The sequence below is a fragment of the Anabrus simplex genome, chromosome 8 (genome assembly GCF_040414725.1).
Source record: "Anabrus simplex isolate iqAnaSimp1 chromosome 8, ASM4041472v1, whole genome shotgun sequence".
In the NCBI taxonomy this organism is placed as follows: Eukaryota; Metazoa; Arthropoda; class Insecta; order Orthoptera; family Tettigoniidae; genus Anabrus; species Anabrus simplex.
Genome location: NC_090272.1, coordinates 194602088 through 194628808, shown reverse-complemented (window position 1 = coordinate 194628808; position 26721 = coordinate 194602088). Strand labels below are relative to the sequence as shown.

The window sequence follows — 26721 nt, the reverse complement described above, 5'->3', positions numbered from 1 at the left end:
GTATTCTCTATTTTATGTAGTACTTTCCGATAGGACCAATAACATAGGTATTTAAAAATTAAATTTTAGGCGCCTTCCCCTAAACAATTTGATTCAGGGTGAATAAAATTATCTATAGCGTAGACTGTAGTTTCTTTTTCCCCGACTCTATATACCGATTTCCATTCAATTCTGTTAACCCATTTTCTCGTGGCTCGGCATTGATATGGACTTAGCAACAAAAATACAAATTCATGAATAACAACGTATAAGACATAAATGATCGGAAATTTAATTCTATATAACTTTATCGATGGGACCACTAATAATATAAATATTTGAGAATTAAATGTTAGGCCTTCCCCTAAAAGACCATTTCACTCAGCGCGAATAAAATGATTTATATCCCAGATTGTAGTGGCTCATTCCCCGACTTTACATACTGATTTTCATTGAATTCTCTTTAGCCGTTTTATCGCGATGCGTGTACATACATACATACATACATACATACATACATACATACAAAAAGAAATTACGGAAAAGTAAAAAGTGCATTTCCTTGTTACTGTGGATATGACCGATACAGAAATACCATTATTTTCAAATTCTGAGCAATGTACAGACAAAACTCGTATTTTAGGTAGGCCTATATATAGAAAATAGAAGTCGAAGTGATGCAATGTATGAAGACGGGTATAAAAATTACACGAATAATGAAGCAGTTACAGAAAACCTTGCGGTTGCCTGGCCGAGGTTGTAAAGGCGTCCTCCGTTCAACCGTAACGACGTGGGTTCAATTCTTTCCCACCAGGAAATCGAAAAAATTAAGTAACGAGATTTCCACATCCAAAGATGCACGTGGCCCTGAGGTTGACTTAGTCTACATCAGAAATGAGTACCAGGTTAGTTCCCGGGGGCAAAGGTGGCAGGGCGTAGAGCTAACCACTCTACTCCAAGTGCCGAGGTTACGGATAGTGGAAGCCTTTACCTTCCACCCCTCCAAGGGGCATCATGAGCTGTACCGAGATGGCTTTACTTTCAGGCAATCTACGAACTTAAAATTTCGTACTAGTGAAATACTCCCAGAACACCAAGAAAAATCTTCTTCCTTTTTATTCATATTATTTCTTTTAAATTTGCTTTACGTCACACCGACACAGATAGGTCTTATGGTGACGAAGGGATAGGAAAGGGTTAGGAGTGGGAAGGAAGCGGCCGTGGCCTTAATTAAGGTACAGCCCCAGCATTTGCTTTGTGTGAAAATGGGGAAACCACGGAAAACTATTTTCAAGACTGCCGGCAGTGGGGTTCGAACCCACTATCTCCCGGATGCAAGTTCAAAGCTGCGCGCCCCTAAACGCACGGCCAACTCGCCCGGTCATATTATTATTATTATTATTATTATTATTATTATTATCATCTTCTCCTTCATAACCTCGAGGAAAAACAACAACAACAACAACAACAAAGTGCTCACTGTGACTGTCTTACCAAAGTGTTCTGTTTTTGAATTAACTACCGAATATATTCAAAACGTAATAGTTCGACTACTATTTCCTCTAGCTGAGGTAATGCAGCGATCTTGCCCATGTATTGTATTCGGATCTTAATCAACCAAACTTGATTTGGTCACCTGTCGATTATGTAACACTTGCTCTAACAAAGTTACTTTTTTGGAGTCCTTTTATCTACTTGGCGTAATTTGCACGGGGAAAGTTTAGTTGCCTTCAAGCTTCCCCGTGTAAGCAGGAGATAACTTTCCTTCAAGTTCGCGAGCTGTCTACTTTTGTGTCCACTTTTCCGTCACGTGACTAACCAGATTCCGCTACTGACCGTGTGTATATCCATACTTAACCTTCAACTCACCTGACCTAGAAATGTCGTTTTAAAGCCTAGCGTTATAATCATCTTTACAATTGTCGATATGGACCGATGACCACGCAGTTTTACACCTTAAGACAATCGTGACAAAAACCATCGCCAGTTAACACGATTAAACAATATTCCATATTCGGAATGCTTAGCGTTGATATGAACTAAGCAACAAAAGTTTAAATTAATGAATTCTATAATCATAGTCGGTACCGTAGAACTGTATAAGGTATAACTGATCGGCACTTGTATTCTCTATAACTTCTGTTATGTAATACTTTTCGATAGGATCAATAATATAGGTATTTAAAACATTAAATTTTAAGCACCTTCCCCTAAACTACCATTTTATTCAGTGTGAATAACATTATTTATGACCTAGACTGTAGTACTTTATTCCCCGACTTTACACACGGATTTTCATGAAACCCTACCAGAACAATGGAACGCCACAGAACTTCCCACGCACCCTTTCGTTGCATAATCACAAATCGAGTACTGGCGTAAGTACTTGACTCGTCTAAAACTCAGCCTTTAGATGGGTGACTCCAGTCCAATGTCCAGTCTGTCGTGCACTACATTACCCTTTCGTATTTTGCAGAGTGCCTAAGTGTGCGCCTTAACACTTCTGTCAGCGAAACGTATCAGTCTAAGTTCAGAAAGCAGTTGGCGGTGTGGTTCATTGGCTGAAAAGTCAGGACAGTGACCTTCAGTTCATGGGACTCCGGATTCGATTCCCGACCTGACCGCGTTTGGCTAATGCCTCTGGCTCGGGTGTTGGGTGTTTGTACTAATATGCCTCCTTGTGTACACACAACAATTCTCACTACCAAACACCACAGAAACACGCACACTACATAGGATCGACGTCAGGAAAGACATTCAACCGTAAAACTGGGCGTAATCTAGATGAGTGCAGACCTCAGATGAATGGGGAAAAAATATCAGGACAGAAAGGAAATACAGCAGTTGACAACAGAATTTGGAGCGATGGCCAGTTGCTGGACATGCGACCAGAAAAACTGAATATTGTTAGCATTGCATCACAAAGTGAGACTGGATAATAAACAGAGCTTCCTCGATAACATACAGTAATCTGACAATATGTGTTCTGAGAACATGTGAAGATCAGAAACATGGAACAATATAGTATTTTTAAAAGTAATAATAATATTGGTTTTACGTCCCACGAACTACTGTACTTTTATGGATTTCGGAGACGCCGAGGTGCCGGAATTATGTCCCGTAGCTTTTACGTGCCAGAAAATCTACCGACCACCTTCAAATACCGCCGGTCTGAGCCGGGATCGAACCCGCCAACATGAACTCAAGCGTCTACTCAGTCTCGTGCGTCTTTCTCTTTTCTTGTCGAAGTACTGAATGATACAGAAATCCACTGCTACTTCTTAGTACAGTAAGTGCTTTCAGAAATCAGATTCCCACATATCGATGAAACTCTAAAATGCGGCATAATACCTTTAGCAACCATTTAATAGGCCTATTTCCAGCGAAAATATGTTATTAATATCTCTTAACAAAACCTACAACCTGTTTTCCAGTCATTGACCGGGTCACGGATGGAATGAATGAAACACACGAGGATAGGAATTGTGCCGGCTGCCGAAGCCTGTCGCACTCCTCTGGGACAATGACTAATGACTGACAGATGAAATGAACTGATAGTGGAGAGTATCGCTGGAATGAAAGATGACAAGGGAAAACCGGAGTACCCGGAGAAAAACCTGTCCCACCTCCGCTTTGTCCAGCACAAATCTCACATGGAATGACCGGGATTTGAACCACGGAGCCCAGCGGTGAGAGGCCGACGCGCTGCCGCCTGAGGAAAGGAGGCACATTTTTTAATAATGTGTATATACATTTTATTTTAAACTGTTTACGTCATCTAGAGCGCCGATGATGAAGAGAAACGCCTTTTAAAAGGTTAAGAGGGAGGGATGCTCTCTCTTGTCCACCCCCACTGTTATATCCTCGTTTGAATTCAATGGCTATTGACGAACCGCACAAATCCTTTTGTAAGTACTGTACTCACCTCACGACTAATAGTTTTTGATAGTTTTTATACAAGTCCATGTACATATTTAAAGTTGGCAAGACTCGGCAACCGCTATTGCCATGGCGACCTCCGGTGATATTTTGTATGAGTGACGTTGCACCTGCTACACGAATTCCGCGTTCTTTGGGCTGAAAATACGCCGTAAAAGCGTGCCCGGTTATGGCTGGGTATTTATAAACCTGCTCGTCTTAAGAAACAGGTTCTGAGAAACCCGTCTCTCCACCATCATCAGACTCTTTCCATGAATACATACATAAAATAATATTTATTGTTATAACCACATCGTGCATGAATCAGCATTCATTTTGTCCCATAAAACATACAAATAATGAGACTCCATGAGCCAGGAGTGGAGGTAAAACAATAATAATAGTAATTACGTTCAAATTCTTTGGGACCCTCAGGTCGTTGATACCGTGCGTGCTTTTGTAAAAACAGATCTTTTTACATGTCTGCTCAGATGAGCGTTTGGAGAAGTAACCAAACGGCGTGGACTATGCGATCAAAAACATAAGACGAAGATATACCATATTAAGAGGAACATTAATAACAACGATTAACACATCTATTTTAAGAAATACTCGGAGAATTTGCTCAGTACGTATTTCTTTGCTTGCAAATTTATGAATTTCAGTAATTACGGAACAATCTCTCCCGATACTGCGTTTATCGTTCTTCACGTCAAATAAATTTAATCCACGTTGCCTTAAAAGGCCGATAAATTTCAGCGGACATCTTCAGTGTAAAGGGTCAGAAGAGTAGCGCCAATTGGGAATAAGAAGGAGGGGGGGCGGCACAAAAATTTATAGAAAACAAAAAGTACTCAGGTCTGGGGGACATAGAGGGGGGGGAGGGGGAGATTGGTAGTTGGATATCAAAAGTGAAAAAATAGCCATAAAATAGTAAGTTGTTACGCTCTCTGAACGAAGTTCGATAGAGACAAAGGTTGAAAGTCTACCAACTTATGTGCGATAATAATAGTACTATACAATAATACATTCACAAAATGAATATTAATTACACATGTATTAAATTAAACAGAAGTACGGCGTGACTATAGATTTTAAAAGTAATTTAGTGTTTGACTACACAGTAACAGACACTAGGCAGAACTGAATAGACATATTGACTGAGTGAAACTGCCAGACTGACGAATGTGGGTGACCTTGGCAAAAATATACCCCTGCTACCCTTCGTCGCAGAACACGCTACACATTGCTCAGTGGGTCTCCACTACTTGCTGTGGCACTGTACAGTTCGCTTAGCCACGACGAACGACATTTTGTGTGTATTTCCGCTAATTTTTCTTAATAATTAAATAAATTAAAAGGAAGAATTAGCTGATAACACAACCCAGTTTGCACTATTTTTTACGATTCATAGTTTCAGGCGGCTAAAATGGAGTAAAAATGTAATTTTCCTCCACAAAGTGGAGGGGGGCTCACCCCTCCCCCCAATAATCGCCACTACTGGGTCAGGAGATCGTAACGCAATCTACTTCTTCCAAGGATAAGAATTTTCTGTGAACGGCGAACTGATTTCACCTTCTGGTTAATTAATTTCCGTTACAGTATCCAAACGCAGCACAGTTCGATTGATTTCGCAAGAACGAGGGGAGAGACTAGTGTTTGTTGGGCACCCATTTTGCCACCTTGCGTGAGGTATATCAACATAGGTACAAAATCTTTGCCTATTTGGAAATTCTCTGGAATGAGTTTTAATTTTCGAGATTTTACTGTTTCGATTTTCAAAGACCGGCAACAAGCCGTTATATATGCCAGCACTGAGAGAATGTGGTCATGGTGCTGGCTCCGTGGTGTAAGATGCACGAGTTCGATTCGCCATCAGCGAACCCCCCTTTCGCCTTTCTGCATTTCCTTTAAAATATCTTCTTTCATAGTTCTATACTTGTTTTAACTGAATGCTATTATAGACACGACACGTCTTGTAAAGTAGAAACGATTTGATGGTTTCAATCAGGGCATAATATTAGACCACATTTATTTAATATGCCATACTGATCACTAATCTCTTATACCTGGCCGTCTGATGGATAAGCGACAATCAGTACGAGCAACATACGATTGTAAGTAACATTGCTTTGAACTTTTAAGATAATGTAGATATTTCTCTGGATTCTCCTTAAGTTGCAATATTCCAAAACACACAGTGTCACAAGATAGTTTATAGTAGCCTTCTACTGATATATGTGTTTTTCCGCTATATGCTGAACATGGTGCATAGAGGAAATACAGGCACATGTGAAGGAATAAAATATTAGACCTCTGCTTGAGGTAGAAATAGTGCGTTATGTTTCACTATAACCTTTAGAGCAGGGCCTCTCAAACGCCCAAAATCTCACGCGTGCAGATCGAAGCGCAAGAGCTCCGTGCACTGTGCATTGGTGCCGTTCGGTTCGACTCGGACCAACGCTTCGTCTCTGGGCTACTTGGCTAAGCTCGGCTCTACTCGGCTCAACTCAGCTTGGATTTGGAGCGCTACGTAACAAGCGGGGTAGAGGGAAACTTGGGGAGCGAGCGATACAGGCGTGAGGAAAGAGAGAGTAAGCGCTATTGCTCCAAATTGAGGAGTGGGGGGGGGGGGGGTCTGCACTCTGTTCAACCAAGCGAAGTCGTCTTTTGCACCGTGCACAGTGCATGCACCACGCGCATGCACCCTGAGAGGCCCTGCTCTAGCGTAATACGTTTAAGAAAATTAAATGTTATGTCTGCTCTGGACCTGTGACCGATCGAAGATTTTCACCATCCGTCCTAAGAATTACAAGCTGAAATACTACTCATATAATATTATATTTAAATTTCCATTATGTTCAGTCTGTTTTCTTTTAACGTAACAGAATATACAAAGTAATTTTATTTTAAACATTGCTCAATATTTTTAGTCTTTCTCACTCGTTTGATTAATAATTAATTTGCTCTTTAAAACGAATTCTTTCTTCCCAATATAAGCCAAAATTTATGTTCTGAAGGAGCAATCAGGAAGATAGGTGCCGAAATGTTGGATCAAACCTCTGGGAAAGGTTTTCCATTGGATAAAGGAACACGGTAATGGAATGACGTCATGAAGGCCAAAAAACACCCCAAGAAAGAAATGGAATAAATCCGGGACAGAGGACACTACATGAAGGCAAATAAATCTGCTAAGGGCCGGTATTATAATAGAGGATTAAACTGTTGGTTCAGTTTAAAGTTCGGCTTATTTGTTAGTCGCGTATTATAAAAATCTTAAGTTTAACTAGAGATTAATTTTACTGCCACTCATCTACCGTTTAAACTGAAGTTTAAGAATACATAACCTTACAACATGGCAGAATGAATTGATCTCGAAGATATTTTTGAGGTGTTTGAAGAAATACTAAGCGATGATGAAGAAGTGGTTCAAATCGTTGAACGACCACGGACACCACGAGTTCTTCGAGCAAGGGCACGTCACTTTCATATAAGGAATGAAACAGAGTTTTTAAATAGGTTTAGGCTTACAAAACAGACTGTCACAACCCTATTTCAGCAGATTGGTGCTAGAATAAAACATGCAATGACAAGGTAAGAATGTAAAAATGACTTTTTGAACTGTTTGAATATCAAAAGGTGTAAAATTTAGAAAATAAAGTAACTTCCTTCTATTTCAGAAATCATGCTGTAGAACCCCTCAGTCAGCTACTAATAGCATTGCGGTTTTATGCCTTCGGTAGTATGTTCATTACAATGGGAGATTTCGGAGGAATTCAGAAGGCCACTCTTTCACGGACTATATAAATATTACTGTACTAATTGTACAAGCAATTCTATTTCCTTACAAGTAAAATCAGGACAACGTTTATTGTTTTTATCCGCCATTTTACCTACAAGAAGTAAACAAAACATTATCGATAGTCATCTTTTCTGGCAAGTCACTGCTACCAAGATCGTATATTTCCTTCTTCACCTCAGTTTAACTTAGGCCGGCCATTATAAGACTCAACATCGGTTTAAACTCAAGTTACAGTTTAACTAAATCTTCAGTTTAAACCTTCATTATAATACTGGCCCTAAAAGAGCTGTAGGAAAGCAAAAGGCAGCTGCTTGGAAGGTAGTCTAGAAAGAACTAGAAAGCTCAGAAGGGAAAAGAGAAACATTTCAGAATAGCCAAGACAGAAGATAAGGTATCAAAAGATCACATCCATATAAAACAGATCAAGAATTAACTAGGAATTGTGGTTCACGATGAAGAGAGTATTAAGAAGGGATAGGGTGAATATTCTGAGCACTGTATTCTGTCGAATCTGTTCGAATATCTATTTTAAGAGGAAAGACTGCTGAAGGAATGGCGGGAGAGTATAATAGTTATAAGGAGAAAGAGGACTGTCATGTCTGTGCGAATTATGGACGCATAATACTGATATCACACACCAGGAAGATTTGAGGAAACACTATCAAAGGAGGCTTCGGTTGGAGACAACAACAGGAGAGATCCAGTTTGTTTTTATGCCGGGAAAAGAACTAAAGATGCTATTTCTGCGCCTAGACAGGCCATGGAAAAGAGCACAGGAAGAAAAGGAAGGAACTGCCCATGTCATTCATAGACCTAGCAAAAAGATTTTGATGGAGTGACCTATCAGGAAGTATGGACATAGTGACCAGATTATGAAACTAAAAATCCGAAACGCCCATTAGCGACACAAAGCTGCTGAAGAAATTTGCTATACAAACAGAGCTGTATTATTTATTTTATAGAGCGGTACAAAGTAAAACCTATCGGAATATCTGACTGCATTTATCATTCGACCACTTCACTCAATATTTTATGCTATCCCTCAACCCCCGCATGTTGTATTCTGTACTCTTCCGAAGTCAGAGCCATATATTTCTGACAACAGTGTTGTTTGAATTTGTATGAAGGTACAGCAGTCAACACAAGACATATCGAAATGTATTTGCACAATCAAAACCTTCTTAACTAAATTAAATGAAGCCAGACTCATTTCATCATTCCTATACATGTTCATAACGCTGAACAGATGTTCTACACGTGCAGTGCTACCAGAGGACACAACATAATCTCAGCCAAGATTAAAAGGTTGTCCAGAGAAACAGCATTTTATATACACTTTTCCACAATAAACACCCACTTGTCAGCTATATATGGTTTTTCACAATTCCAACATGAATTTGGCTGTTTATAGCAAGGAATATTCTAACATACATAAACATAAAATCACATGTCCTGACTGACTGACTAACTGACTGACTCATCATCGCCGAGCCAAAACCACTGGACATAACATAATGAAATTTCGGGAAAACATTTATATTAGAGTGTAGGTGCTTACTAAGGGAGGGTTTTTGGATATTCCGTCGCTAAAGGGGTGAAAAGGAGGGTGATCTTTTTAAATTAAAGTCTTGGGTAAGGAGTACAAGATGAAAATAAATAAGTCCAAAACAAAAGTAATGGAGTGCAGTCGAACGAAGGCAGGTGACGCAGGAAATATTAAATTAGGAAATGAAGTCTTAAAGGAAGTAGATGAATATTGTTACTTGGGTAGTAAAATAACTAACGATGGCAGAAGTAAGGAGGACATAAAATGCAGATTAGCACGAGCAAGGAAGAGCTGTCTTAAGAAAAGAAATTTGCTCACTTCAAACATTGATACAGGAATTAGAAAGATGTTTTTGAAGACTTTCGTGTGGAGCGTGGCATTGTATGGAAGTGAAACATGGACGATAACTAGCTCAGAAAGAAAGAGAATAGAAGCTTTTGAAATGTGGTGTTACAGAAGAATGCTGAAGGTGAGATGGATAGATCGAATCACGAATGGAGAGATAATGAATCGAATTGGCGAGAGGAGATCGATTTGGAGAAAATTGACGAGAAGAAGAGATAGAATGATAGGACACATCTTAAGACACCCAGGGCTTGTTCAGTTGGTTTTTGAAGGAAGTGTAGGTGGTAAGAACGGTAGGGGTAGACCAAGGCATGAATATGAAAAACAGATTAGAGCAGATGTAGGATGCATTAGTTACGTAGAAATGAAAAGGTTAGCAAGGATAGGGTGGCACAGAGGGCTGCATCAAACCAGTCTATGGACTGATGACTCAAACAACAACAACAATACAGTATATGCATTGGAATGAACATACGTCATCATCTGTCACAACAGCCAAGTGAAGTGAATACATTTTCTACGGCCAAATTTGAGTTATTTAGACCATTATGTGTTAAGACAGAGAAAAAAAAAATTTTTCTTCGCTTCTTCCGATCTTAGTTCTGTAGAGATTATCATTATTTCAAACTGTTAAAATTAGCGTAAAAAGTCCGTTCTTATAGATTACTAGCAGTTACCCGCGGCTTCGCTCACCTGGATTACGTAAATTGATAAAAGTAATCGTTCCTCGGTACTGTACTAAGACAATATCTGAAAATCCTTTAAGTATAAACACTCGCCTACAAATTGAGTTTAATTTACCCCGGAAACTATTTGTAAACCTCGTTTGTGTTATTGCCTTTTGGGGCTAAGATGACCATGCAACACAGAACTGTACATGTGAGGAACAGCCTTCTCTCAAATTGAAAAAAAAAAAATGTTTATTTTTAAAGGAGATTCCAAATATCTATTTCCACGTCGTAACATCTTCAGTTTTTGAGATAGGCTATAATAATCCCCATAAAAAGAATTCAAGGCCTTTATTAGTCCTTCCCATTTTCCGAAAAAGGAAAATACATGTTCCTTTACTTGTAAAGGAGATTATAATATCAATTTTCGCGTCTGTACCATCTTCATTTTTTGAGATATAAGCATCCTCATAAAGAATTATTCACTTCTTTTTCAACTTATTTTCACTGTCCGTTAAGTGCCTTTTGTGAAAACAAAAAATACGAAATACGTGTTCCTGTATTTTTAAAGGACATCTCCAAACACCAAGTTTCATGTCCGTAACATGTTAAGTTTTTGACATATACTGTAGATATACCGGTATTCATTTTCAAAATTCACCCACTTTTTCAATTCTTTTCAGCCTATTAAGTGGATTTTCCGAAGATAAAAAATACATGTTTCTTTATTTTTAAAGCAGATTCAAAATACCAACTTTTACGTCTGTAACATCTTCAGTTTTTGAGATATAAGTTTCCTCATAAAAAGAATTCAACTTCTTCTTCTCTTCTTTCCACCCCCTCTCCCTTTAAGTGGACTTTCCGAAAACAATATATATATTTCCCGGAGCTAGAATTGGAAACCACGGAAAACCATTTCGAGGATGGTCGACGAATCTACCCGTTTCCCGAGTACAGAACTAGAAGCCGTAACCGGCCGTGCCACGAGCATTGAGTTATACTGTTCGGTGTTCTGGTGGCTACACAGATATACAATACGAAGCAGAGACTGGCTGCAGCAGTAACACCATATGAATGAGAAGATGAGCCATAAATCAATCACCACAAGATCTATTGCCGGAAAGCTAATTAACATTCCGTCTGGAGGTGCATGAACTTGAATCAACTAACACGAGAATCTGCTAGAAACCTTTTAGATTACCACAGAATACAATGTCCCGTTCACAATTCGATATTGATCACTATTCACTGAATATAATATGGAATATGGAGCAGTCCTATGAGACCCGTACCAAAGAGAGTTTATCAATGAACTAGATATGGTACGAAAGGCTGCAAGATTAGTGCTTAAGGGTGTAACGTTCCAGACGTTACAGTGTAATTATGTTAATTTTATTATGTGTAATTAATTCAGGAATTTAACGTCATGATATTTATTTTGGTATGTAATTGTATTATAATTCATGTTTAATCATTTGCTCACTATCATTTCATTACTTTGTAACTACGACTTATAAACGAGGGCTGAATATCCTAATATTCACTTAGATTCTTGCGACAGTTGGTTAAAATTAACTTGCAGTAGATTTCAGTTATCTTGCCACATCACCGAGGAAGTTGGAAGGACAGATTTAGACACCAAGTTCTGAGAAATGCGAGCACGTGTTCACGCGTCCTAACGTAAGCTACCGTATTTCGACCAGAATTATTCGAACTGATCAACGCCTATATTTTCAAAGGAGCGTCATGTTGCCATGGATACTGATTGAAAGGACGAATAGTAGAACAGTTGATATCTTGTGTGGGACCCATCTACTCTAAAATCTAGAGTGGGGAGAGAAGTGTCATCTGATTGGACCACGTGTAGCGGCCTGTAATTAGCGCGAGAGAAGGTTATAAGAGGGCGTGTTGGAGCTCCTAGAGGCTCTCTCTACAACGTCTTATTCGCTTCTACGAGTCTCTCTACATTATTCTACGATCTTCTACGAGGCTTCTACTTGATTTTCTACTTGATTCTGCGTCTCGATACTTAGAAATTCTGAATGAGGGGTGTATAGCCACTCTCATGAGGAAGTACGTACAGCACGGCTGCAAGACCGGTTTGAACCAGTCTAAGTCAATAGATAGTTTTAATCTAGATAGAAATGAAACTTCCTAGAACATTTTCAGTAAAGTTGGAAGGATTCTTAATTGAGTATCCTCTCCATATAACCCAAGGTGGTTCTTCTAACTGTGACATAGGGCTTATCTCCAATCTATGGGATAAAGCATAATAGGGAGTGTTAGTTTTGAAGTCATCTTCCAATTAGTGGTGGGTGCAATTTGCAAGGCAGGAATGGTACTGAGCTGCAGATGAAGAGATGTCAAAGACGACCGGTGATGTTCCAGCTTGCAAGGAGGGAAGCTTTCCAAGGACCAGCAGAACAAGACGACATGGTGAGCAAGCGAGTTAAAGATATTGCAAGTTTTCGCGAAGTAGAGTCATTCAATTTTTTTGTTAAATTCATTTTCTATGTTAAATTCAGTTCTCGTTAAACCGTCGTCATTCATATTAAATATAATAAATAGTATTTTTCTAGTTTATTTTAATCAATTTGCCTTAATTAGCCTTTTGATTTCTAATTCTCCTGCTTAATGATTAGTGTACTATCACCTCACCCCTGTGATAAGAGTCTGTCCAAGCTTGATTATAAATTTTATCTTTAAGTCCTCAACTTAAAGATTGGCGCCCTTTACTTGCTTGGTTGCATTTCTCATTTGATGATTGTTCTCCGAGAGGGGAAGTCACATAAATGCCGCTCCAACGTGTGGCGAGAAAATCATTAAGTACGGAGCAGTTAATGACAGTAACGATATCAGAATTCGTATTATGGGCAAAATTTGGATATCCACGTTTCATTAGGAGTGTTTGATTGTGGGAAGGGTCATGGCTGATCAGACGAAAGAGGAGAGGATGTTGCGCAGTGGACGGGCGATAAAAGGCAATAACGTATTGAGTTCAGAGGAAGAGTTGTGTAGTCTTGTAGAGGAAATTGAAGATAGAAGTGTAAGTAGTATGGAGAGTGAAGGCAAGCAGAAAGAAGTCAGTATGGAGTCAGATGATAGTAGGATGGGGGGCGAAGCGGAAGTCAACACTAACAATGAAAGTAATAATAATGATCAGTTAATGGGAATGATGCAGTTAATGTTAAGTAAGATAGAGGACAGTAAAAATGAGCTTAAAAGTGAATTAGAACAAACTAACACTAAAATTGAGAATATTAAATATGAACTTAAAGAACAGTTAGAGCAAACTAAAGCTGAATTAAGCAGGGAGATGAGAGAAAATAAGGAGGAAGCGAATCGGAGAATGGACGAACACAGTAGGCAGTTACGCGATCTGGTGGTAAAAAATGAACGTTTTAATAAGCGATTAGAGGACCAGAAAAGCGAATATGTACGACAAGGGAAAGAGGTAGAAGAAAAGTTTGCGGAACAGAGAAGTGAATTCTTGGAATTAATGGGGAAGGAAAACAACTCTACTAGGGAGGAAGTAATGAGGCAGGTCACTAGTATTGATAAGAGAGTTGAGACTCAAAGAGGGGAAATACGGATATTTAAAGACCACGTCCAACAAGAGATTGACACGGTAAAGCTTAGAATAGAAGATGAGACCCGGGCAAGTGAAGAAAGGTTTGCGATAGCTGAAGAGAATAAGATTGAAATTAGGACATTGAAAGAGAAGCAGGTTAACTTGGAGAGCGAAATTGATAGGAGAGACAAAGATGTAGAATGCCGGATGGAGAAAGCAGAAAATCAGTTAAAACAGGTGGCAAAGGATAAACAGGTTTTCACGGGAAGGCAATGTCTAGGAAATAGCTACATTAGGGAAATTGAACTACCTAAATTTAATGGGAAACAAACGAACCCGCTTGATTTCCTAAAGATGATAGAGAAACGGTTTGAAAAGCGTCTAGAGGAAGGGTCAATGGACTGGGAAGACGTTATGGAAAATATTGACCATGCTTTTGTAGGAGAAACTCGGTCTTGGTTCATGGTATATAGGCAAACGATGACGAACCTGAAAGAATTCAGAAATAAGTTTAGAGAGAAATTCTGGAATGAAGCGATACAAGCTAGGGAGAGAGAAAGGGTGGTATTTGGGAGGTACAAACAGCATGAAGGAGTTACTATGACCGAGTACTTCCTGGCACATGTCATGATTTGTCAGAACTTAGATGGTATAACCGAAGGGTCTGATGTAGTAAGACTACTTTTAAGACATTTTCCGGACAGGGTGAGAGAAGCGGCCTGTATGCAAAAAGTAGGAACTATTCAGGAGATGGAGAACCTACTAGGCAGTTTTGATGCGTTAGGTAACCTTAGGAGTAGAACGGAGAATATTCAGAACTTTAGTCATCACAACGGAATGAGACATAACGGTAGTACACAGAATCACGAAGCTCGCAATCAGTTCAGACCTCAGCAGAACAGCAGGAGCGGAGCAGCTGAATATAGGACAGGAAATTCCCAACGGAGGTCAGAGCAATGTACTAATGAGTCTAACGTCAATACACAAAGGGAACCTTTAAACTAACGAGAGGCTGTAATGTTAGGTCAGAATTCCAGCCTAGTAAGAAGGTAGCGAAGTGTCTTGCCATGAAAGTGTTACCATATGACCTCGATGTTAGAGACGATTTGTTGTATGAACCCGAGCAGAATAATGGAGATTCAAGTAATAAAGTAGTCAATCCCGTTGTTAAATTGAAAGTCTGGGGGGCGTGGGTTAAAGTTTTGATTGATTCTGGTAGCCAAATATCATGTATTAGTTCTCAGTGGTATGAGTCATTAGTGAAACAGGGTATTCAGTTGGAGGAAATGCCTGTTGAGTCTACTTTCATCATTACGGCTGTTGGAAAGAGGTCTAAGCAAATTTGTAAACAAGTAGCTGTCCCGATCTGTATTAATAATTTTATTAGCGTTCAGATATGTTTGGTAATTCCGCATTTAATATTTGATCTTATCTTGGGATCTGACTGGTTAACGTTAAAATTGGCTCAGTTAAATTACAATGATCTAGTGCTAAATTTGAGGTGGAATAATGAGGATATCAAGGTCAAGTTTGAGGAGGAAATTCAGAGGAAAACGGAAGTTAGTACAGTGTGGAGAATGAGAGAGGTTTCTAAAGTTAATGAAGAGGCTAGTGAGGGCCTGAAGTTGTGTCAGTTGTGGATTCATGAGGATAAAATATGTGGCTTGAAAGAAGCCGTAAGTAGAAATGAGTTGAATGAAGTCCAGAAGGACAAGTTATTTGAAGTGTTATGTGAACACGTGGAGATTTTCTCCGAGAAACCTGGTGTTACCCATCTGTATGAACATTCTTTTTCTGTGCTGGATAAGACTCCATTCAGCGGACCGCGATATCCGATACCACACAAATATGCAAAAGCCGTAGAGGATCAAATTCAAGCTATGTTAGCAGACGATGTGATTGAATTATCAAACAGTCAATATGTTAATCCCTTAATTGTCGTGCCTAAGTCTGATAGATCAATACGTCTGGGTATTGAATGCGAGAGCGTAGTGAGAGTATTAGGTTTGCCTGAGGAACCACCTCGTAATGCTGAATTTTACGTCCGACTGGCACGGGAGAACCTGATTAAATCTGGAGATAAACGTAAAAGGCAACAGAAACGTAAGGTACTGGATAACTTTGAGGTAGGTGATATGGTTTTGGTGAGAGTTCCCATGTTGTCAAATAGTGAGGATCAGGTAACGAAGAAATTTTTTCTTTTATATCAAGGCCCGTATAAAGTACATAGAAAACTTGGACCCTGTGCTTACAAGTTAGCGGATGGCGAGAGCGTAATGAATGGTTCATACAACATTAGTAGTTTAAGGAGATACCTGTCGTGTGAGGTGGCTGAACCGGATTGTGAGATATAGGTCAGTAACTCGGGGAAGTTGCTACTTGTTATGTCAGACTACGAGCGGTATGTGTTTACGTCTCAATTGTGGTGGTATTTCCTAGTTGTGTTTGTAAACAAGGGAGATGTTTTGTGTGTAGCGGTATATTTACGCTCGTTCATTAACGATAGATCATCTGTTTTCCGTATGTGAGGCCATGAAATTAGTTATATATTTGTTTCTGAGATGTTACATAAGGCTAATTAAAGCTGACGACGGCAAATAATTAATTTTCCCGTATGTGCATTTCTAACTTGCAATAGTTTTACCGTGAGCTTAAATCACGTGTGTATTTGTGTGAAGTGTCTTACATCATGCTTCAAGATAAGGCTGAAACATTCGAAAGAGTGATAAAAGTGTAAATTGTTTGTATCATATGTTTTCCATTTTTTTAAATGTAAAAGATTGGAAGAGAACGTGTTACTGCTATCTGGCAAAGCATGTCGGAAAGTGGGAAGTAAAAAGGACAAATAGACACTCGGCAGAGTTTGTAATCTGAATTGTATATATATTATGTGATATTCTCTAGGGTAATCTTGTTTTTTACAAAAATGGAAAGTTGCTTGTGTTGGGCATAATTTAGCATCTAAACCTCAAGATGAACTGAAATAACAGACAGTCGCAATGGTAAGCAGTCTAAGAGAGATATGGAAAGAGTGAGATATAATTAATTGTATGAAAATACTGTCGCTCGTAATGGGCAGGTAATAGAGGTATTTCATGTCAATGTGGGAGTAAGTGTGTGAGTTCTCAACTCATGTGATATTTGTTAAGAACTCATGGGGGCGTATGTAACGTTCCAGACGTTACAGTGTAATTATGTTAATTTTATTATGTGTAATTAATTCAGGAATTTAACGTCATGATATTTATTTTGGTATGTAATTGTATTATAATTCATGTTTAATCATTTGCTCACTATCATTTCATTACTTTGTAACTACGACTTATAAACGAGGGCTGAATATCCTAATATTCACTTAGATTCTTGCGACAGTTGGTTAAAATTAACTTGCAGTAGATTTCAGTTATCTTGCCACATCACCGAGGAAGTTGGAAGGACAGATTTAGACACCAAGTTCTGAGAAATGCGAGCACGTGTTCACGCGTCCTAACGTAAGCTACCGTATTTCGACCAGAATTATTCGAACTGATCAACGCCTATATTTTCAAAGGAGCGTCATGTTGCCATGGATACTGATTGAAAGGACGAATAGTAGAACAGTTGATATCTTGTGTGGGACCCATCTACTCTAAAATCTAGAGTGGGGAGAGAAGTGTCATCTGATTGGACCACGTGTAGCGGCCTGTAATTAGCGCGAGAGAAGGTTATAAGAGGGCGTGTTGGAGCTCCTAGAGGCTCTCTCTACAACGTCTTATTCGCTTCTACGAGTCTCTCTACATTATTCTACGATCTTCTACGAGGCTTCTACTTGATTTTCTACTTGATTCTGCGTCTCGATACTTAGAAATTCTGAATGAGGGGTGTATAGCCACTCTCATGAGGAAGTACGTACAGCACGGCTGCAAGACCGGTTTGAACCAGTCTAAGTCAATAGATAGTTTTAATCTAGATAGAAATGAAACTTCCTAGAACATTTTCAGTAAAGTTGGAAGGATTCTTAATTGAGTATCCTCTCCATATAACCCAAGGTGGTTCTTCTAACTGTGACATAGGGCTTATCTCCAATCTATGGGATAAAGCATAATAGGGAGTGTTAGTTTTGAAGTCATCTTCCAATTAGTGGTGGGTGCAATTTGCAAGGCAGGAATGGTACTGAGCTGCAGATGAAGAGATGTCAAAGACGACCGGTGATGTTCCAGCTGCAAGGAGGGAAGCTTTCCAAGGACCAGCAGAACAAGACGACATGGTGAGCAAGCGAGTTAAAGATATTGCAAGTTTTCGCGAAGTAGAGTCATTCAATTTTTTTGTTAAATTCATTTTCTATGTTAAATTCAGTTCTCGTTAAACCGTCGTCATTCATATTAAATATAATAAATAGTATTTTTCTAGTTTATTTTAATCAATTTGCCTTAATTAGCCTTTTGATTTCTAATTCTCCTGCTTAATGATTAGTGTACTATCACCTCACCCCTGTGATAAGAGTCTGTCCAAGCTTGATTATAAATTTTATCTTTAAGTCCTCAACTTAAAGATTGGCGCCCTTTACTTGCTTGGTTGCATTTCTCATTTGATGATTGTTCTCCGAGAGGGGAAGTCACAAGGGGAGTATTAAAAGGTGGTATTGGTAAACAAATGTCGATTTTTAGTATTTTATCAACATTTGTTATTTGTAGTTTCTGCTTTAATTTGATGTAGCCTATTTCATTTTTATGACTGCATGTATTTATAAATTTTAAAAAAATGTTACTACGCCATTTCTCCACATTTCGTGAGCACCTGATCAGTTAGACAAGATATCTCGGAAACTATTTGCTCTAGAAGGCAGTGATTTATGTTGATTTAAAGTAAACATCCTGCTGCATAAGTTGGCTGCATTGATTGCTATGATATCACTTCCTATCTGGTGTTTAATATGTGGTAATATACACGGTAGCATCCACGTTATGTAAGTGTCATTACAATTTCGAGTGTGATTTCCGAAAAACAAAAACTTTTTGTGAATGTTTCCCATTTTCTCAGAAAATACTTGAGGTATACTGAAATTTTAAACCTCTCATGAACATTATTATTATTTTTGTATGAATCTACAATGGTACAGATCCCACACACAGTTTGATCATAAACATATTTAAAAAATGTGTAAATGAATGCATTTAAGAACTTGAATTTAAAAATCCACATCTTGATTTCTAACAAAGTTAGAAGCAAGAAAATAGATCAGTAAAAGTATTAGTTATGCCCCTATATCCTGTCAAAATTTCGTGTTATTACCTTGGACAGGTACAGAGAAACCGGGATATAAATCTGCTGAAGTTAACATTAAGAGGACAGGCCTTTGATACTCTCCCCTTGCTGGGCTGAGTGGCTCAGACGGTTGACGTGCTGGCCCTCTGACCCCAACTTGGCAGGTTCGATCCTGGCTCAGTCCGGTGGTATTTGAAGGCGCTCAAATACGTCAGCCTCGTGTCGGTAGATTTACTGACATGTAAAAGAAATCCTGCGGGACTAAATTCCGGCATCTCGGCATCTCCGAAAACCGAAAAGTAGTTAGTGGGATGTAAAGCCAATAACATTATTGATACTCCCCTTAATGATTTTAATACGAGAAGCAGTGTGGCGGTCCGGCTCTTTGGCTGAATGGTCAGCGCAGTGGCTTGCGGTTCAGAGAGCAGCGGGTTTGATTTAATCGCATCTAATCAATTCCTCTATTTTGAGGACAGGGTGCTTGTGTTCCTCTCAATACAAATTTTCATTTACACACAGCATGACGTACTACAAACCACCACAGAAACACGCAATGGCGAACACGTTCCTCCACACAGGTTTGGCGTCAGGAAAGACAATCGGCCGTAAAACCGAGCTACTTCAATACAGAGTTACCACCCCAGGTAATTAGGGAAAGGCCAGAAGGAAGAAGTGTGACGAGAATGACAGAGACACTTGGTCGGGAGACATTGTGGGCTAGAAGGAAACGAATTCGATTATGTGCCATATACAATGCCTGTTAGATTAAAAAAAAAAAAAAAAAAAAAAAAACCAGCTTCGGGAGAGTTGAACAGTCGACTAGAAAGACAGGACTGATCATTCGCGTAAAGTAAAAGGAAGACCATAGAAAACAAACTATGGTAAATATTCATTCATAAATCGGAGAATTGATCATTGGAATGCATTATGTGTAGCCTGAAAGTCTTTTCCCAGAAACGTTGGATGTTTTAAGAAAAGACCTCACAGCTCACTCTACTGTACCGAACGAGTGGTTGCGGTCTGAGTTACGGAACTGTCACCTTGCATTCGGGAGGCAGTGGTTCGAATCCTACTATCGGCAGCTCTGAAGATGTTTTTCCATGGTTTCCCTTTTTTACACCAGAAAAATGCCGGGGCTGTACCGTAATCAAGGCCATGGTTGTTTCCTTCCTATTCCTGTCCCATCGGTCACCATAAGGCCTATCTGTGTTGGTGTAACATAAAACAAGTTGTAAATAAATAAATAAATAAATAAATAAATAAATAAATAAATAAATAAATCTACTATAAGTCATTGCGTTAACGTACTGGAAATATTTAAGTTATCCGTGAGTTATATGTTATTGCGCTATTATTATTATTATTATTATTATTATTATTATTATTATTATTATTATTATTATTAGTAATGAAACATGAAACAGTTTAGTTTTATTCTGTAAATCTCGTCTAAATTAGTGTGTAACCAGTTGCAATCTTTATGTTACGCTATTTTGTTTTCATTTGTATTTTTGTTGTCATATAATGTATGTCTCAATTTGATGTCAGCGGGAATCGCAATGTTAATAATAATATGTTTGGTAAATATCCAACAAACTGTCCTGCATGTTGAACACTGTGGGGTGTTGACATCCCTGGACATGCTGTATCGTATTTTGAAAAAATTCTGCCCTAGGGGGAAAATCTTCATACAGCTCGAAAATGAAATTCAAATGCACAAAACACTCGGGCATTGTAAATGGAAATATTGGTTTAGATCTAACAACCGTAACGCTAAGCTTACTGAATTCTTGTCAAACGCCTATGACTATACCTTACATCTTTCATAAACAACCAAGAATTTGTTCTCCTCTTGTGCCAGTTCGTGTACACGTTTCACTACCATACAATGCCATGTTCTAACAAAAGTCTTCAAACATATCTTGCTAATATTCTTGTACATGTTTGAAATGAGCAAATCTCTTTTCTTAACGTGAGCTTTTTATTTGTGTTAATCTGCATTTCCTTCTTACTTCCGCCACCGTCAGTTATTGTAGTACTCTAATAACAATATCCACTTGCTTCCTTTCAGAAATAATGTCCTAATCTAATATTTTCTGCATCACCTGACTGTATTCGACTGCATTCTATTACGTCTGTTTGTTTGTTTGTTTGTTTGTTTTGGATTGATATATCATGCACTACTACTCCAAAACCATTCTCCAGGTCTTCTGAAGATTCAGCCAACATCAGTAAATCGCAGTTTTAAATTTCATATGGTTTTAATTTCCTTTCGAAATGAATCTTGCACGTTTTCACAAAACACGACTATTGATGATGATTATGATGATGATGATGATTCTTGTTTAAAGGGGCCTAACATCGCGGTCATCGGCCCCTAATGGTACGAAATGAGACGAAATGGAATGACAAATTAAAAGCCCATAATCCTCCACTGACCAGAATTCGAAAATGTGAGGACGAAGAATGAATGGATGGATATAAAGTTAAAACAATAATTCCCAGAAACTAGCGTTAAACAATAGTATTAGTGACCAAGGGACTGCGTCTATTGCATAATACTGAATCGATGATGCTTTTAGTCTAAAGGGGCCCAAAATCCAAGTCATCGGCCTCTCATAATGGTACTTATCGTTAGGAAAATAGAACCATGGTAGTTGTCATGTTGCGGTACTAATCAAAAGTGGCGTAGACTCGCGGCATTCCGCACAGTATGATACTACTCACAGATAATGAAATTCGCACACTGCGGCGCTATTTACAGGCAACGCAAACCTATGACGTTTCTCACAAAAGTGGACTAACCACAGGGACCCGCACTATCCCGGGGTGTTCCTCACAGAGTGAGTACTAAGCATAGGCAAAGCAGAACCATGGTGTCGCTCATCCCATGGTGTTAGGGGTACGAATCACAAATACTGGGGAAGCCGGCACCATACTCTATTGCTACTAATCAAAAACCTATTTGGTACCTAACATAGTGGTACTACGCGGAAGTAAAGGCGACCCATGGTGTTCCCCGCGTGGTGGTACTAATCATAAGTAATCTCATGGTTCTAATTTGATCATCCCTTGGTCGCCCCTTTTAGTCGCCTCTTACGATAGGCAAGGGATACCGTGTGTGTATTCTTCGTCTGCGTCCCCCACCCACAGGGGGTAAACACGACTATTTAAATTAAGTACCGTAGATAGGCTGCATTAATTTGCAAATAAATAAATATATGGCACCAGGAAGGAGCCATCACATGGGTTCGTAAGTTTCACTACGAACACAGAACATGGTAGTATAACGAAAACAGCAAAATATTTTACCACACCATGAATTTATTGCTCGGTAACAAACACTTGTAGGATGCACTGAGTACGATATTGGATCACCTGTACCACGGAGACAGGCGGAGGAGGCATACAGACGTCCGTCAGTTTTTCTCCGGAGGATGATCCTGCCACAGCTGGCGCAACTCATCCTCCAAATCTGTCGTAGTTGCCGCTGGCCGAAATTGCCTTGCCGTCCAATTTGGTAGGACACGTTCTCGACGAGTGATAGGTTTGGAGATCTTGCTGGTCATGGAAGCATGTTGACATCACGAAGGCAGGTCAGAAATACCCGTGTTGTGTGATGCCGGGCATTATCTTGCTGGAAAATGGGATTGTCGAACTGCAAGAGAAAAAGGAAGCACACACGGTCGCAGAACTTCCTGGGCGTATCGCCGCGTTGTCAGCGTTGTTCAACCACCACTAATATGGTCGTCTGACTAGAAGTCGCGGGGTAAGGGGTACGGTGGGTAAGCACCGCTGCTGCGCATGCGCCTATCTCAAGTCTCAAGGCCCGACAATAAACATCAGTTCCGTCCGCGGTGACTCTTGTGAACTAAAGTGCTGCTGTGAAGTTTCAAACTGGTTGCAATTTAGTCACACATTGTCTGTAAGTACATCGTAATGAACAGTTTAATAATGAACACGCATCTCTTTCAGAGAGTTCGCACTGTTTATCACGACTAATGTTTGTAGCTTAGTGTAGTATCAGTTACTCGTGCCGTACGCGACTTCTCGTGAGACGCAGATAGTAATGAGGAGTACAATCGCAAGAAATGGCATCCCACAGCATGGCACCTCTCGATGGAGCGGTGTGCTGCGTTGGCTGCTCGAATTACCGTGATTCGTCACTGAACACCACTCTGTCACCAACCCACAAGCTGCCATGCTGCTCGTTCCTGGCAAAAGTTCAAACATGTTGGCGATGCTCAGGTCACATTGTTAGACGTCGTAAGGGACGCTGCGACGACAGATCCTGTATACGGTCTGGTGGACACAGGCGTCTCCCCAGGTGCTGTTACCTATCCCTGGATGGTGCACAGAGATGACCGTGGAGTGATTACAGCCTGTCGCACGATGAAACTATTTTCTCGCCGGGGTCGAATCAAGCCTTTGTGTACCTTCACGATTCCACTGCGTCCAACACCGGCGTACAGTGTAGTCAGAACGCTTCGAGCGGCAAGCAGTGCGCCGAAACGTTCAACCTTCCTGTCGTAGTCTGACGGTGCAGCGCCTCTCTGGTCAAAAGCTTGTCGAAGATGCCGTCGGGACATGCTGTGTGTTAACTCAACTTTGCTGTGTGGCTTACACTGCTACTGAGGCCTTATTCGATGTCTTACATCTATAAATGAGGGAGGGACATATAAGCCCCTAGTGGCACTTCCGCGCAAGCAATTAGTGTTAAATGCAAATGGGACACACATCAACTTATGATGATACTGTGTGGCAACCTTCGTTGTGCTCGCGTGATTCGTACGTGGTGCACTTTTTTCTTCCTTCTTTTCTTCAGATGAGTGCATTCTTCATTATCGCGTGATTCAAAATGTTTATTAAATTTGTATGTAGGTTCACTGTTAATTGTGTGTTCCTTCAAGGAATCTTAACTGGTCATGCTGTGATAGTACATATATCACACCCCCGAATTATATGTAGCAGTTAGAGATATTATGGTCAGTATTTGATTTATTATTATTATTATTATTATTATTATTATCAGTATTTCATTTGTATATTTTGCCGTTTATATTGGTAAGCTGGAAGATATCCACATATGTAGGTATGAGTAATTTGTTTTGCACGAGTGGGAAAACATTGCTTTTATAACTCTGGTAATTTGAATGAGTCATATGAATATCCCAGTGTCTGTTGTGATGTACTTGTGTCAGGAAATTCCATTACTCATGTATATATCCCAGCCTGATGAGATAAGCTTGTTGTTGTACCAGGGAAGTTTGGTGATTCATGAAAACTCCCCAGAGTTTGTTATTGTCTTGGGAGGAAGAAGTAGTTCAGGGCTTGGTCTTAATTTGAGATCACTCATGATTGGCTGGCAAGCACCAATCCAGACGTCTCATCTGAGAGGAGGGGGATGTTGATGTCTATAAAGGTGGATGATACGGCGGCAACCTGGAGATTAGGACATTGTAAGGAGACATTGTAAAGGTGATTTTAGAGGTAAAGGAACGAGAAGGAAGATAACTACAACTACAACTGACGCACTGTACGGGAAGGAAGTGGTGCTGATACACGGTACTGGAGTGACACGGCAGCAATGAACTGGACTTCAAACGTTCGTGGAGCGTAGTCGTGTTATGTTCGTGGAAAGCGGCTGATTGTGGAGAGTGCTTGCGCATTAAGTATTGTAGCACTTGTGGCGGCCTAGCATTATATGTTGGTGAAAGCTATCTCAGACTTTCCATAAATTTATGTTGAGGATCGACAGACGTGTGTATATATCTTTACAACAAGTGTTAAAGTATGTGAACACAGTAGTACAAGGTACAGTATCTGTGTGATGTGATAACTGCCGATTATGAGAATCGGTAAGTCGAATTGATAGAGACAGTGAAGGGTATTTATCTTCATACATGTACATTGTTCATCGGACTATTTACAAATGGTAACTTAGTTCTCGCTTTCGTTTTCCCACGGTTTTCATTATTGTTGTTGTTGTAAATATGGGGTCTTCCAGCAATATTTTATGTGTATATTATATGTATAATCTTGTATGTTGATGAGGTGCTCATGCACGGAATTTGTTCAGAATATAGTTAGCTATTTTAGAATCAGTGTTATTGATAAACCTAGGTGCAGTTCCTACCTAATTAGTCGTTTTCAGGAGGTTGGGTAAGGCCTGCAGCAGATGTACCAGTACGCAGCATTATGTACACGCCCTGGGATATAAAGTTTATCATGCTCTTATCTAAATTCGAGGGATCCATTCTGGTGAACTCTGGCGCCCATACTACGGACATTTCGGTTAATTATGCTTATTAATTTTATTAAGTTTTTGAGTAATTTTATTTATATATTTATATTCATGATTTTATTTATCAGTAGTCATCAACTTATTACAATTGGCTTCCCAACGTGTGGCTGAATGATTGGTACATCTGTTAGGCTGATAAGCGTAGGTGCACTTGTCAGGTGTGGATGGAATTCTACAAACTATGTCAGTGAAGTGTTTTATATGTTTCATGTGTATTTTGGAGTATGAAGAAATGTTGTAGCGAGTCTAGTATTATAAAATTGAGAAGTAGAGAGGTTGTTAAAGTTGTTGATACCATGAATCAGGATAGGAGAAGTCAAAAGAATTCCACCACATTGAGTTTATCTAATTTAAGTGAGAGTAGCGAAATGGCTGATAGTAGGAAAGATCAATCGGCAACGATATGTGAGGAATCTAGTACCCCGTCTCAAACTCAGAATGTAGGGAATCAGGGGGAGGCTTCAATGCTCAGTATGCTTAAATCGCTACTTGATAGTCAGAGTAAAGAGTTGAAGAGTGAATTGAATTCGATTAACAGTAAAATCGATAATCAGAGTGTTGAATTGTCCAGTAAGATTGATAGTCAAAGTAAGGAGTTAAATTCAGTGAGTGTTGAATTGTCCAGTAAGATTGATAGTCAAAGTAAGGAGTTAAATTCAGTGAGTGTTGAATTGTCCAGTAAGATTGATGGTCAGAGTAAAGAGTTGAAGAGTGAATTGAGTTTTTTAAGCAATGAAATATACAGTATTAATAGTGAATTAAATTCAGTTAGTACGGAGCTGTCCAGTAAGATTGAGAAGCAGAGTGCAGAGTTAAATTTAGCTAGTGTTGAATTGTCTAGTAAAATTGATAGTTTAAGCAGTGCTGTGAATGGTAGAATAGATGAATTAAACCAGAAATTTGACCATCAAAGCAGGGAAATTCAGGAAGTAAATAATAAGGTAGAAGCTCAATGCTTGGAATTGACTGAGAAAATTGAATGCCGATTTAATGTAGTTAGGAAAGAATTTGTTGAAAACAGCAAGGAATGTGATAAGAGAATAAAAATAGTGGAAGATAAAGTAGAAGAAATAGATAGAATTAAATCCAATCAGAACGTTTTAGCGAAGCGTATAGATGAGAAGAATGAGAAATTGGAGAAAGACCTTAAGTCGGTAAAAGATGACCTCAAGTCAGTAGAAGGAAATGCCAGAATGGTAGTGGAAGAAGGAATTAAATCATGTCATGTGAAATTAAGGCAGGAGATCAGTCAAATCCAATTAGGTAGCAGCATATGTAATAGGTACGTATCTTGTACGAAGGACTCTGAATTGCCCAAGTTTAATGGTCGGCAGTTTAATCCGA

The 26721-nt window shown here is 39.4% G+C and overlaps 1 protein-coding gene across 1 annotated transcript in view; it reads right to left on the bottom strand.

The window, feature by feature from the left end:
• The window catches only part of S6KL (S6 Kinase Like), a 632786-nt gene that overhangs the window by 54592 nt on the left and 551473 nt on the right, over positions 1–26721 (bottom strand). The gene's annotated exons all lie outside the window — the stretch shown is intronic.